This window comes from Talpa occidentalis, unplaced genomic scaffold, assembly GCF_014898055.3.
Source record: "Talpa occidentalis isolate TD23 unplaced genomic scaffold, MPIMG_talOcc4v2.1 talOcc4.13, whole genome shotgun sequence".
In the NCBI taxonomy this organism is placed as follows: domain Eukaryota; kingdom Metazoa; phylum Chordata; class Mammalia; order Eulipotyphla; family Talpidae; genus Talpa; species Talpa occidentalis.
Window position 1 is genome coordinate 96036708 of NW_023601322.1, and position 13214 is coordinate 96049921.

At 43.9% G+C, this 13214-nt stretch overlaps 1 protein-coding gene across 2 annotated transcripts in view; it reads left to right on the forward strand.

The window, feature by feature from the left end:
• The first annotated feature begins 2765 nt into the window (after positions 1 to 2765).
• ELOVL6 (ELOVL fatty acid elongase 6) overlaps positions 2766 to 13214 on the forward strand; it is a 126807-nt gene continuing 116358 nt past the window's right edge. Inside the window, exons 1-2 of one of the 2 annotated variants that reach the window (XM_037509553.2) lie at positions 2766 to 2797; positions 7259 to 7420. The gene's annotated coding sequence lies outside the window, so the exon portion shown is untranslated. Of the gene's footprint in view, positions 2798 to 3083; positions 3104 to 7258; positions 7421 to 13214 lie in introns of those variants that run through there. The other variant, XM_037509554.2, reaches the window with a different exon arrangement.

Genomic DNA, 13214 nt, shown 5'->3' on the forward strand with positions numbered 1-13214 from the left:
TTAAAATATCAGAGCCCACTAACTCAACTGATGGAGGTGATGTCTGTGCACTGACATGTTGCCACAGAGCATAGGACTATTCCAGAAGAGATAGAGTGGGTTGGAGAGAAAGAGAGCACATTAATTAAGATGATGCAAGAGAGAGTGATGTAGCAAGGATTGAGGCCAAGGATGCTCTGGCTCCAGAGGTTGTCCTTTCTCTACTTTACCACACTGCTCCCTAACAGCTGCAACACTGACTCCCTTGTCTCAGCCAATGTTATTCCCCACTCTGCTCACAGCAGAAACCCTGGTTCCTTTCTTAGTTTCTCTCTTTTCCACACATCCACACCTATCCAACAATGTAGTCCTTTCTGTCTAAACTCAGTTACATTTCTTGAATCCATTTCCTCCTACCAACCCCTTGCCACTGCATTAGTAGCAAGGCCCTAATATCTTTTCCCAGATCATGGCAATAATTTCCTAACTCTTTCCACTAACTTTCAATAGCTGCCTGTTACCTAAGGTATAAAGTCCAAGACCTGAGCATGATGGTACAAACAAGACTTCACGATCTGACCCCAAACTACCTCACCCGTTGTATCCGCCCTCCTCAATCCCATACTCCAATTACACACTGGGTTTTTTATTCTTCATTCATTTACTAACTTTTCCAAATGCCTACTTTTAAATTCATGCTATTCTTCCTGCATGGAATGAACTTCCTCTTTTCCACTTGCCACCATTCATTCTTCAAGATTAAGTGCAAATATCACCTGTCTCATAAAGCCTGTCCTGATTCCCCCAGGCAACCTTAGGTGCTTCCTTTCAAGACACACACTACAAACCATATACCAGCTGGATCATGAATTCCTCACGAGCAGTGTGGAAATACTATGTGTTTCATATTCTGCTTCAGTGGTCTCCATAGGGGGGTATGCAATATCTGCTTGGTGTACATGAAGAAAATGTTAAAATGTAAATGTTAATGTTCACATTTACTTCATTGCTTTTAATTTTGATGTTTTAATGTTTTAAAAATGAACATGGTATATAAATGCATATAATTTTCAAAAAAAGAAATACACGTGGGGGAGAATGCACCCTAATTTTTTTAACTGACAGGGATATACAGTTAAACATTCGGCAACCCCATTTTGGCCTGTTGGAGGGAGTTTAATAGTAGATCACTTAGATATAGGGGATGAAGCTATCTCTTAAAAACTAGCATCTTAAACAGTCCTGCACACTTAGCAGATACGCTGTGACCTTTATGAGTGAATAAGTGGATGAGGGTGCATTCTTAGCATGCATTTGTCATAGAAGAAATAAAATGACTCTGCTACTAACAAACTTGAGTTGGAATACTGAATTGCACTATACCGGTTTGTGTCTTTGAGTAAGTCACTCATCTCTTTGAATATCAATTTCCTTGTATGTAAAGTGGAGCTAATACAACAAGGTGGTTGTGAGAAGCAAAGGACAGAGGATGCAAACCGCTTTGCATAATGCCCCTGCAGGCTGAGAACTCAGGAAATTGAGGTGGGATTGGCCCAAAGAGAAGCCCCAGGGCCTGGTAAGTCCACATTCTACCAACACCAGAACAATTTTGCTTTACAGTAACCCAAAGGAAGGGTCTGTGTCCTCCGACCTGGATGAAATGTGGGTAATTTTAAACCCACAGAAGAATTTTTTAAGGTCAGGGACATCATGCACTTATTCAGTTGGTTCCAAAGCTCTCAAGATGTGCTGGATACACCAAACCCCTCAGAACAGAAACAAAAGGAAGTCACCTTGCATTAGGGCTTAGACCTCCGGGCCTCTCTGAGCTCATCAGGGGTGACGGGGACATTCCCCTGAGTGGCGCGTGGCAGGTCCAAAGGTACTTCGAAATTTGAGAGCGAGGAGGCTGGAAGAGAAAAAATTAGGTGAGGTTGGAAAATTCTGAAATGAGTACCCAGCTATCAGGGACATCTGTCCCTGATCAGGACAAAGGTCACCTATGGGGTTCCTAGAGGACTGAACTCCCCCAGGGCTCCCCAGCTTGGATGGGGAGGTGGCAAGGGCCCAGGGCATTCCCACATTCTTAGCCTGCCGGTGCTGAGTGGCAAAAAGTGGAGCTCAGTGTTGGGTTCTTGAGGCCCACAAGAGCAAGGAGGCAAGAAAGGCAAATGGGGGCCTCCCTGGTGGCGCAAGGGGTTCAGTCTCAGCACTGTGAAGCTATCCTCAGCCACTGCAACATGAGTTTGATTCCCGGCTGGCCAGGGATCTACCCACATGGCGTGACAGACCTCTCCTGACTCGCCCACTGCTCCTGTCAGCAGTGTACTTCAGTCAATCTGTCTGCTCTGTTCCCCACTCTGTCTCTGGTGAATCCTCTCGCACCTCTGGCCTGTACCCCAGGTCTCGTATGCATAAATAAATCTTTAAAAAAGAAAGAAAGAAGGCCTGCAGCAACAAAGGCAGGGGCCTAGCAGCCTATGTGGGCTCAGCCCTGGCAACAAGACACGACCTTCCTGTCACTCACCTCAGCTCCTGGGGCAGCCCAGGCCTCTTCTGGGACAGCCTTCTCCATCCCCTGGATGGGTCTCGCCTGCTTTTTTTTTTTCCTCCTGCTTTTTGAAAGTTCTCAACAGGCCCCTGGGTATTTTGGGAAGCCTGACTGGGATCCCAGTCGTCGCGGTTGTCGCCGTTGCTAACGTAAAGCAGTTCCACGAGAAGATGGCGTGTACGACAATGTCGCAAAGGACCGAGTGCCATTTGCGGCAGCGCAGCCTAGGGACCAGGCAGTCAGCCCAGAGTGCTTTCTACAACACAGGTATGTACCCAGCCCTCCTGAGCCCTTTTAGGTTTGATGTGTTATTTGGTATGATTTGGTAGGCTATTTTGGGGGTCCGGGAACCCTCAAACATTTTTTATGTAGATGAATGGTCATGGCTTCCTTTTCTGCCCACTTGGCTTCCGGAACCTTTCCCAGTAACATTCTACTTCTGGAGAGGGCAGGGAACCCTCCCTGAGGAGCTCGAGTTCCGTGCCATCACCCTCTGGATGGAGGTGCCCTTGGTGTCTGCTCCCCCGTCTGCCTTTCCCTGAGCCCCCTCCTGCAGACCACACTGGCAGCCAGGTAACCTTACCTTTGACTCACAACACCTTCAGAGAACAAACCTGTGGGTTACCTTGGCTCCTCCCTCTGTAACAGGGTGGTCCCCAGGAAAGGGGGAGGTTCCCTGCCCCACCCAAGGAAGGGTGGAGCTGAGCAGGAAGAAGAGAAGCGGCAGAAGAGACTAGGGAAGGAAGGAAGCAGGATAGAGCCAGAAGGAGACCTGGAGGAGGCACATGGAGCCTAGAGACACGTGAAGAAACTGCGCTTGTCTTTTGGTCGTGGACTAGGTGACACAGATGTGGGTGAGACCTGTGGGGAGGTGACAATGGCAGCTTTTATCTTGATGTTGATTTTGCTCTTTTCCTTCCGGGCTTGTCCGGTTGTTTGTGACCCTTTTCTGTGGGTCCCCACTGGAAGATGCTTTAGACTTGTGGCAGGCTTTGGGGCCTTGTTCTGGGCCAATCCCATATGGATGGACTTTTACCCACGAGGGGACGGGTAACTTTGGGTGCTTCATTTAGAAACTAGACTCTTTGCCTTACCTATATTGTTTCCTAGTTTTTATTAAAGTTCCTTCCCATTAAAGTCTCATATGTTTTGTGTTGCTGCGGCGGATGGCAGAACCCATTTAGAATAGGCAGGTTTGCGGGGTTTGGGCTGACCCTCTCCCTGTCCTATAACACCTCTACTTCCCAAGACTCACAAGGCTCAGATTTTTCTCTCGAGTCCATGCTCTCTTTTCCACATTGTCATGACCTCAGTTAGCCTTCAACATTTTTCTCAACTATAAAATTCCTTTCCTCAGCTGGATCCAGTCTCTAATTTGCTCTTCTCAGTGTTTGTTTAGACATGCAAACCTGACCCCTGACCCACCCTCCAGGGTTTCAGTGACTCCCCACCCTGCACACCTCTGCAAACCTGTGGCCTCTGGGTCAGACAAGGCCATGGCCAGCTGCAGCTCCAGTTGGCTGAGGCTGCTGCCTTCCTTAGATAGGGACTACTTTTCTAGTTTAACACGGTCCCTGCCATGCCTTACTGCCTTTCCACATTAAAGCCATGTATCAGTATATTATCACTTTTTTAAAAAAATATTTTATTTGTTTATTTTTGCATACAAGAGCTGGGGTATAGGCCAGAGGTATGGGGAGGGAGGTGAGAGGATTCACCAGACAGAGTGGGGAGCAGAACAAGCAGATCTACTGAAATACACTGCTCAGGGGAGCAGCGGGGAGACAGGAGAGGTCTGCTGTGCCATGTGGGTCAGCTCCCTGGTCAGAGATCAAACTCAGGCTGTAGGTATGATAGCGCTGAGGCTTAACCCCTAGGCCACCAGGGAAGCCCTACAGTTTATTATCACTTTTGTGATAGTGTTTTCTTAGAATTAAGAAGAAAGTATGGCCTCCCCTGGTGGTGCAGCGGTTGAGCACTGGGTTGCGAGGCTGCCCGCAGCCTCTGCAGCGCCAGTTCAATCCCTGGCCACCTGCGAGGGTCCCACAAAAAAAAAAAAAAAGAAGAAGAAGAAAGTAAACTATTCCCATACCCAGTGTTCAAAATAGAAAATACAAGTTCAAGATGGAATCGTCATGCCAGGCCCCTAGCAGACAATAATACCTATTGCAATTTGAACTTCTCCCAAAAGTATAATCTTAAATTCATCAATCTGCAGTTTCCCAATTAACACTAGTGAAGTAATTGGATTTGAAGAGCCCCTGTCTTCCTAGACAGAAGGTAACTTTGCCTGAAGTAAATTTTTCTTTTGCCAAATATCTTGTCCCACACTCATTCCGTCTTAAGTACCCCCAACTTTGTCTTAATTGTTGCAGTATCTAAAAGACACACTGCCTGGTCCCCAAGTCTTGTTTTTTAATATCATGTCTGCTAAATCAGGAAAGCAAATAGACTTGAAATGGCAATGTATTCAGAAAAATTTGAGAAAAAGTAGTTTTCAGGAATGAAGAGCATTTCAATTTATTTAATATGAGCATAATGTGTGTCCAGGTTAACATTTTCTAAAAACCCATTTCATTCAATTGTTACTTAATCCTGGCTCCTGAGACATTTGAGTTTTTTTCACAGAAAGGATGGAGCCGTGATACCTTAGCAGGACACACAGCCCTTCACCTTCCCAGCTCTTGTTTTGTCTTGCCTGGTCTCTATACTATCACTATCCCCTTAAATCTATTTCTCCCAGATGATTGCTTTGCATGGAAGTAATAATAGCAGCCATGACTGAGTCTTTTCTATTTTCTAAAAATAGATAGGTGTAAAAATAGGTGTGTTCCCAAAGCCATGTGTTTCTTATCCACAAAAGTGTCTCAAAAGCAGAAAGATAGGTTTGAAAGTATAAGTTAAGGGTGAAAACGAATGTTGAATGCACACTTGGAATTTTGGGCCTGGTTCGGTTCTAAATACCTCATATAACACCCCTGAAAGATAGGTCCTGTCCTTCTGATATTACAGTTGAGGACACTGAATCCTGGAGATTAGAAATTTCAGACATGATGTGGTTAGTGAAAGTCTTTGGCAGGAATAAAATTCAGGTTTATCTTACACATCATCTTGACCTCAGATCCGCCCCCAAAATCTTGGCACAGTTCTCTGCCATTATCGATATTAAACTTTTACCTGGTGCAGAGTAAGTGAAGAAACAATCTGTTTTATCCACTATTACCTATTTACACTACATGGTAATTATTTCTGATTATTTCACCACTGATGGCACTCATAATGCTGACAGGAGAGAAATGTGGTCAAGGATTCCTGGGCCCACTCCTGTAGAGGACAGTGCAGTTATCCTTCAAATGGGAAGGAAATTAACAAACCAAATGCCCTTTTGGCAGAGTATCAAAGTTTTCATCTAGATTTGAATACTAAAGTCCTTCAATGGGGTCTTACACTAGAAAAGAACCTGGAGTGACTATTGGAAACACCCATCTGTTAGACTAGGGAAAGACAAGACCACTATGCAAGAAGCCCACAGAGGACCAAATAAAGAAGCTGTCTTGAGACAGATCCACATGGAGATGTTATATTCTGTAAAATGGCAAAGATTTTGAAATCACAGTAGCCTAGTCTTGCACTTCTGTCAGTTAAAACAAAATCTTAGGGTTTCACCTAAATGAGATAATCTGTGAAAAGTCTCATTTTCTGCCTGTCATTTGATATGTCCATCCAAAATGTTGGGTCCCAGTTCCTCCATACCCCACTTTTTTTTTTTTTTAAATTTTTTTTTTATAGAGGCATGTTTTATTTATTTATTTATTTGTTTGTTTGTTTGTCTGTTTATACATGCACTGGGTACAGTCAGAAGTGCGGGAGGGTGAGAGAATTCACCAGAGCCAGAGCGGGGAACAGAGCAGGCAGAAGGACCGAAGTACACTGCTGAGGGGAGCAGCGGGCGGCAGGAGAGGTCTGCGCGCCATGCGGGACCCTCCTCCCATGGCCAGGGAGCAGCCGGGGTTTGAACCGGCGCTGCAGAGGCTGCAGGCAGCTTCGCAACCCAGCGCTCAACCGCTGCACCACCGGGGAGGCCCCATACCCCACTTTTAAATGTATTCAACTTACCTATTTTTCTTCTTTGTTGCAATAAGTCTATTGAGATAAGTTCACATATCAATTGTATAATTTGATGGTTTTTAGTACACACTTTTATCTTTATAAAATATATTTTTAGTTGTATAGTCACACAGTCAACAGAAAATTTCTGTCACCCCCATAAAGAAACCCCATGCCTTTCAGTTATCACACTATAAACTTCCCAGCAATGTGTAACCACCAATCTAGTTTCTGTCTCTATAGACAGAAACTAGACAACTGACCAAATAATATTCCATTCTATGGATATACCATCTTTTGTTTTCCTGTTCATCAGCTGATGTGCATTTAGATTGCTTCCACCTTTGGGCTACTAAGAATAATGCTTCAGATAAGTTTTTGTCCGAACACATCTTTTCATTTCTCTTATATACTCCGTAACAGTAAATTGCTCCATCAAACCGGCGTGTTTTTAAAAATCTAACCACCCTCTGCAGTGTAGCACTTGTTTTATAATTGTTCAAAAATGCAAAATATCTTGCCCCTTAGCAGACAAATGCCATATTAACTCATTATTTTCTTTGTCTTTGCCCCTTAGCAGACAAATGCCATATTAACTCATTATTTTCTTTGTCTTTGCAGGTGCTCATGTTTTTGACAACAAATGCCTTTGCAAAAGCATTTCAGCCTCTCCATGTGTCAGTATTTCCTCACTTCTAGAATGGGGATGAATCATCTTTCTATTCTTCTGCATGGGATTGAGGAAAAGATCATAACCTCACCACAGTGCTTGCTGGTTTCTAGGTAGGTGCTCTTGTCTGCACACAGACTATCCATTTAAGCCTTCTTTTTTTTTTTTTTTATTAAACTTTATTATCTGTACTTTGTTGTTTTTTTTTTTTATTGTTATATTCCCCATACAATTGCAGCCCCCCCATTCTGACCCCAATCCCTCCCCTCCCGCCCCCGCCCCCCTAAAAGTGTCTCTGGTTCATAGTTTTTTGTTGATTTTGATTTTCACTTTCTTATAGTTATTCATTTTCCTGGTCCCTTATTTAAGTTTTCTAGATTCCTGCTATGAGTGAGACCATCCGGTATTTTTCTTTTTCTTTTTGGCTTATTTCGCTTTAAGCCTTCTTTAAAAAAAATTTTAGGGCCTCAGGAACCTGTGACCATTGTGGTCAGAGGCTTGGGCTTAGACAAGTTCTGGTTGCTGCTTCTCTGGTTTTGCTAACCCTTTATCCAATAGCAGTAACAGTGAGAGGATTTCTCTAGCTACCTACAGATTTGTCAGTAACTTATATTCACATGCCCTTGAGAGATTATCTCAGGAGTGGTTGAGGATATTGCTCTTGACTGGCAACCTGAGATTTGATTATCAATATTTTTTTAAGATTCCATTTTTATCTATTTATGCATACAAGAACTGGGGTGTAGACCAGAGGTGCAGGGGTAAGAAGATTCACCAGAGACAGAGTGGGGAGCAGAACAGGCGAATTGACTGAAATACACTGCTGAGGGGAGCAGCGGACGAGACAGGAGAGGTCTGCTGTGCCCTGTGGGTCAGCTCCCTGGCAGGGATGGAACTCAGACTGCAGAGGTTGTGGGTAGCTTAATAGTGCTGAGACTTTAACCTTTGTGCCACCAGGAGGCCTGGATCAGTATTTTTTTCAATTGAAGTAATATTGGTTTATAAGACAGCATATGACTTAGAGGTAAGCTTAAAGATATGATCTGGAGGAAACTTAAAGAAGTTTCTTTTGCATTTGACAATATTTCTCTTCTACCGTGTCTCAAATAGTTCTTCAACCTGACTTTTTCTTTCTAACCCCTACACCTCATCTGTCCTCCATCCTCCTAGCCCTCCCACCCCAAGTCTAAATCGTCATAGATGATCTCTGAGACACACATGGGAAGACTCTAGCTAATGTAAAAGCTGTGTGATCATTGAAGTTAGCTTAAGGGCCAGTTATGAAGGAAAATATCATGAAATATCACCCAGCTGTCTAGGTCAGGTCACTGTGGCACTCTCTGAAGATGAGCCTGGAGATAGCTAAAACTCACTGAATCCAATTTATGAGGTAATCCTGGGAAAACATGGATTGGTTCTGCTTGGCTCTTGTGTCCATTTCCAGAACAATACTCAGGCCCAGGGGTTAACACTACCCCAGCCTTAGTCTCCCACTGTAGTTAAGAAGAGGGGGAGGGGGAATACTGCCCCAGGCCTGCAGTTTCCTCCTGCAATTCGAAGGTTTCTCAAAGCTCCCCAAGTAGAAGTCTGACTTGATTTCCAGAAGAGATGAGGTCAAACAGCAATGTCTGCTATGCTACAGACGGAAATAAGCCAAGGTGCTGTTTTCCTGAAAATGTTCCTACTGATGCTGCAAATTAAATCCCTATGTCACTTCTTCCCTTATCTCCTCAAATCTTTCTCCGCTTTTGAAAAGGTTTACTTTCAACTGTTCCCTTCAAACCTCTTTTCAACCAATCTTGCACCTCCTGCCTGTCTAATCTCCTACCTATTATCTTATTTTCAATAACCCCATTTTTTCACTTTTTCCATATCCAGATTGAAAGTTCAATTTTGAAAACTCCAAATGATCAGAAAAATCTCAAACTCATGACATAAAAAAAAAAATCATAAACGTTCTAAGAGGTATTATATAATAATAATCAAAGAAAGCATGGTTCATATCTGCCAAAGCAGCAAGTGTAAGATTTCAGGCAGAGGATAAGACTAGAAAATCAGCATGGAGTGAGCAAACCCACATGGGGCCATTACTTTACTAATTTGACTCTTTGGGAGGTCTTTATCTTGTGGATGGCATTTTTTTTTCAAGGTCATCTTATTTTCCAACTTAAAGCACCCGTCAGGGCCTCCCTGGTGACTTAGGAGGTTGAACACAGCACTCTGAAGCTGTTCTCAGCCTCTACAGAGCGGGTTCTATCCTGGCAGGCCACAGAGATAACCACATGGCAAGACCTCTCCTGTCTCGCCCTCTGCTCCCCTCAGCAGTGTATTTCATCAGTCTGTCTGTTCTGTTCCCCACTCTGTCTCTGGTGAATCCTCTCACCCTCCTACACATCTGAACTGTACCCCAGTCCTTGTATGCATGAATAAATAAATCTTAAAAAACAAAAAAACACCCTACAGTTTCTTCCAGAGCTGTTTTTTTTTTTTTTTTTTTTTTTCCTCAAGATGCTTGAGTAAGTTCAAGAGTTTCCACATGGTGCAGTTGACAAATGTTTCAGGCTTGAGGTTCAGGCTTGAGGTCCAGTAGGCTGCATGGGGTCTGCTCAGTAGGCTGCATGGGGTCTGCTCACGTTCCTGCCTACCACATGGGGCACAGCACTAGCCCAGGGGCACATAGCAGTGACAGGGAGGCCTGTTTGCCAACACCCCAGATTAGACTCTAGTTGTTTTAAGGATGAAGACATGAATCTCAGTATTCTTAGATCTTCACTTATGCCTTTATATAAGTATTTTGTCTTTCCTTGTGTTTTTATATATCTATTTTCTTTACTTACAATGACACAATTATTCTTGGCACTGAGACCAGATGGAAATTCAGAGCTTCCCTACAATAAATATATTTGAGGCACTTTTACCCCTCTTAGGTTATCTGACCTGGGACATGCTACAAGGACAATGTTTAGGAGTTGACTTGGGAGTTGCCCTCCCACACCTGGGACAGGAAGTTGGATCACAGTGGAGGAGGAACCCACTGAGATCTCCTTTATAGTTTGAACCAAAACATAGCCGCGGGATATAGCAGAGGGTCTGGGTACTTCTTGGTAATTGAAGGGAGTTTGTTCACCTTTATTTTTTTAAAATATTTATTTATGCATACAAGCACTGGGGTGCAGGCCCCAGAAGCAGGGGGCATGTTCAGGGGGTGAGAGGATTCACCAGAGACAGAGTGGGGAGCAAAACAGGCAGATCTACTGAAATACATGACTAAGGGGAGCAGCAGGTGAGACAGGAGAGGTCTGCTGCGCCATATGTGGGTCAGCTCCCTGGCTGGGGATTGAACTCCTGCTGTAGTGGCTGCAGACAGCTTCATAGTGCTGAGACTTAACCCCTTGTTCACCTTTAAATATTTCCCAGGCATCTTCTCTAGTCTATTTACACAGATAATGAGGAGTAAGCAATTTCCTAAAAGCCAGGCCATTAATACATGTACATATAGAGAAGGAAAAGGAACTCTAGGTTTCCTTTCACTTACAGGCTGCCCAATTGTGTTCCAGGGATGCTAGAATCTTAATAGCAATAGAGAGAAATCTTTTTTTATTATCATATCTTTAGGTTTTCGTTTATATCCAAAATCAGTTTTTGTATTACTGAATCATTCTGTGTGCTGATGTATGGGGGGAGGTGTATTAGAATTCACCTGAAATTAAGAAAGCATAAGAGGGGCCTCCTGGTGGTGCAGGAGTTAAAGTCTCAACACTATTAAGCTATCACCAGTCACTGCTGCCTGAGTTCGATCCCCACCAGTGAGGTGACCTATAGGCACAGCAGATCTCTCCTGTCTCCCTGCTGCTCCCCTCAGCAGTGTATTTCAATAGATCTGCCTGTTCTGCTCCCCAATCTGTCTCTGGCAAATCCTCTCACACCCCCACCTCTGCTCTACACCCCAGTTCTTGTATGCATAAATAAATAAAAATAAATCTTAAAAAAAAATGAAAGCATAAGGCTTGGAGAGTCCCATCTTATTGTCTTTCCCATAGAGGACAAGTCCCAGTTGCCAGGACAATGTCACCCCTCCACCTTGACTGCCTCTGCTACTCAGTATAATGTGCAAAGTCTTAGCTCCCAAACTTGGAGGGTTTCAGGCAGAAACTTCCTTCATTGTGGAAGGAACCTGCGTAATGTGAGAAAAACCCCATGATGAAACCAGCCTATTGAGCACTGATCACACTTCCTCATCCCATTTTCTAAACCATACTTTAAAATCAAACGTCCTTCTCTGAATCAACTGTACTTACTGCTCCTTCCAGGACACTTTGCCGGCCCCTAGTTTGGAGTCTATGTGGACGTAATGATTCTCACTTATCTTTTAACATAAAAACTGTGTCTTTTACATTCACCTGGTCCCCTCTAATATCAGTCAGGAATGTTTGTCAATATGCTGAGATATTTTAGGACAGGTCTTGTTAGGATGGGGTCTGATGTGACCCAGGCTTCCTCGGGGGAAGGAAGGAGACACATACCCTGAGCTTGGGTAAGGCATCATCATAGGGAGACCAGGATTAGCGCCGGTGCCCCAGAATATTGCTGGAGAGTGGTTGGTGCCATGTTTTGTCCTGCTCTGATCTCTGAGGAGGCCCCAAGCCTCAACTGCACTATTTATCCTGACCTTTAAAGTGAGAAGATGAAGGGCAACCTCTATTTTGTCAGTTTATGCTCAGAAAGGGAGTGGAGGCGGCTAGAGTCTCTTTGGCATCTTTGGTTAGTAAATAGTGGAAACTTTTTTTCCTATAATTCATAATTTTCAGAAAGGCCTGAGGTGCAAATGGCCAGGGACTGAATATTGATTTTTTTCCCCTCCTCTGCAGCAGTTCTTAATTGGTGGATAAATTTTTTATCTGCAATATTAACAACACAAAGAAGCATTTCTCTTTGACAAAACAATGTGACAGCCACCTTTTGGGAATATCTCCAATTAGGTAGATAGCAAGACCCAGAGGGAGGAAAAAATCAGATGTGGGCCTCAAATTGCCAGCCTCTGCAGGCAGACCAGGTGAAATGCCAGCTTGCACCTGTATTCCGAGACATCCCCTTTCCCAGTGCTGTTTGCCCAAAGATCGGTGTCCTCAAGCCAGTACATGAAAAAATGATTACTTGGATGCTGGGCTTTACCATGGGGCTGACATAGGTTAACTGACCTAGAATACAAGGAAGGATGGATTCACCCACTTGAGTTTGGCTTCCAGTTTAGAAATCTTTAGCTCTGTTGAAACAGAGCTATGCAACCCTAATGGTTTGATCAAATCCCAATTATAAAGTGAGAAGGCACTGACATTTGAATTGCTTAAGAAACACAGATCAAGCCTTCTTTGTTCACCTGCACCAACAGTGACCTCCATACTTCAGGTGCTTAATGAAGTTGGTTCTGTGTTAAATTGGCTAAGGATGGCTGAAATTAAGGCAGGATTTTAATTTTTTTTTAAGATTTATTTATCTAGGGGCCTCCCTGGCAGTGCAAGGGGTTAAGTAGCAGCCACTTCAGCCAGGGAGCTATCCACATGGTACAGCAGACCTCTCCTGACTCGCCCGCTCTGCTCCCCTCAGCAGTGTATTTCAGTCGATCTGCCTGTTTTGCTCCCCACTCTGTCTCTGGTGAATCCTCTCATCCCTGCACCTCTGGCTTATACCCCAATTCTTGAATGCATAAATAAATAAATCTTTAAAAAAAATAGAACAAAGGTCTTTGCAGATGTGATTAAGGTGAGGGTATATATAAGAGGTTACTCGATTAGTGTGGACCCTAAATCAGTAAGAGTCTCCTTGTGACATAATCACCAAAAGCTAGGAAGAGGCATGGGGCCATCTCTCCCAGAGCCTCCTTAAGGAAATATCCCTGCTGATTCCTGG